The following is a 2,129-nucleotide window of genomic DNA, read 5'->3' as shown; positions in this document are numbered from 1 at the left end:
ATTCACTGCCTATAGAGAAGCACCTCCTTGAAGTGTCACATATGACGTAGGCCATGGATGTCAAACTCATGGCCCTCCAGATGTTGCAAAACTACAACTCCCAGCATTCCCCAATAGCTGCAATATGCCCAGGCATGATGGGAGTTCTAGTTTTGCAACAGCTGGAGGGCCACGAGTTTGACATCCCTGACGTAGGCAGTATTCTTGTTGGAATAAACTCCATTACAAAATGGCGATGGTAACCAGATGTTTACATTAGTTCACATTCCAAAGTAGGACCCAGTGCGCAGAAGCCAGGGTGCTATCTCCTCTCTTATCTCTTCTTCCTTTTTGACCAATGAAACAATGTTTTAGCCTCAGTGAGGACTGCCCTCTTCTGAAGATGTATATACGCTAACCCCATGTAATAAAAAGTTAGAGATTGCTTTGACCAACTTCTGTGTCAGTGTCTAGTCTCTCAGCCACGCATGGATATTAACCCCGGGGGGAGGGGGGGGGGTTGATTTGGAACACCAGAGTGCATCTTAAATGCCCTAATTTAGGGCGGTTTTAACACTGAACTGCAAATTGTGATCGGCACTGCACAGGCACTGTCCATGCTCAAATGCAGACCCATTCACTTGAAGGGTTCCACGATGCACAAGAGATGGTCCGCACCGCAAAAATATAGGACATGAAATCCCACAGATGTGCTTGATAGAGCTCCTGATCCATGCCTTCCCTCCACAAAAAGATAGGTGAAGTCCCATCTTTGGTCTTATCTGGTGGATGTAGACTGCACCAGCAGTTCGCAGTCCGTAATATGGGCAGTTGGGCACAAGTTTGTGTGCATGAGCCCCTAGTCACATATCCGTGATCCACAGACGGGTGTTGTCCACACTCTCCACAGACCGCACACATACCCATTCATTTTAATGTGTTTACACAGTGTTTTAGCACGGAATCAAGCCTCATTGTTGTCTGTTTACAGATCTATCACTCCCATTATATAGTCTATGGGCCAGTGAAAAAAAAAAAAGACCCAACACAGACGTAATTTTCAGCTGTGCAATGACCGAGGAACACAGGAGACATGGAGAGCAAAAATACAAACAAAAATAAAACAAGACTTTCGTGGATGAATCACTGACCATCTTAAGCTATATCGATAAACCAGAGCGATCCAATTTTCTATACAGTCTACCTCCACAAAGGCCCCGTGGAGTAAAGTCTCCCGAACTGTAGTAGATCATGTAACCCGAGTATACTGCATTCATACGTACTGCATATTCTATTTTTTGTAGGCGATTAGTGATTTTTTATAAGGTTTATACATCATTCATTTACTACAATTTGTGTCTGCAGGACAACCAAGGTTCAGTTAACTTACTGTATAAATCCATATTCCTGAGGAGGCAGTGACGTTTATATGCAATTTCCTACTGACCAGCATGTAACATCTGGTTGCAATGATTTATGCCATTTAAAAAAAATACAATTAAAGCGGCCAGCCTGAAAATTTGCTGAATGTACAGAGACGCAGCTCTAACCAGCAGCAAGCGTACACAAAAAAAAATAAAAATAAATCTGTTGCCGATTTTAACTCCATTTACAGTATACATAGATTCCAACAGATTACGCTTCTATGGCAGATCTACTGGCTGGATTTGTTTTCCCCCCCCATCACATTATACACCGCTTGTTTCCATGGTTACGATCAACCTGCCATCCAGAAGTGGCGGCCATGCTCGCACACTATAGGAATAAGTGCCGGCCTCTCTGGTGACCATGGGAGCACACATAGGCTGGTGCTTTTTTTTTTTTTTATAGTACGCAAGCACGGCCACCGCTGCTGGATTGCAGGGTGGTCGTAACCATGGAAACAAGACATGTATAGTGTGATGGAAAAATTTGTCTAGCGAGCAAAGGAAGCAAATTAGTAAGTGGCTTGTATAAACCATCTACACAATAAATGCCATTTACTGAAGTGACAAAATCCCTTCAAGTCAGCTGACCAAGGGGACAGTCTTCTGTTTTTAAAATCTTTGCTCCCGAGTACAGAAACAGCCTTTCCCTTATAGGCAAGTCTGCAAACTCATGACTCCATTCACGAGCACAAGTACTGACCAGTTTACCTACAGATAAGTTGG

Source organism: Bufo gargarizans, chromosome 8 (genome assembly GCF_014858855.1).
Source record: "Bufo gargarizans isolate SCDJY-AF-19 chromosome 8, ASM1485885v1, whole genome shotgun sequence".
Lineage (NCBI taxonomy): Eukaryota > Metazoa > Chordata > Amphibia > Anura > Bufonidae > Bufo > Bufo gargarizans.
Note: the sequence above shows the minus strand (reverse complement) of the source record.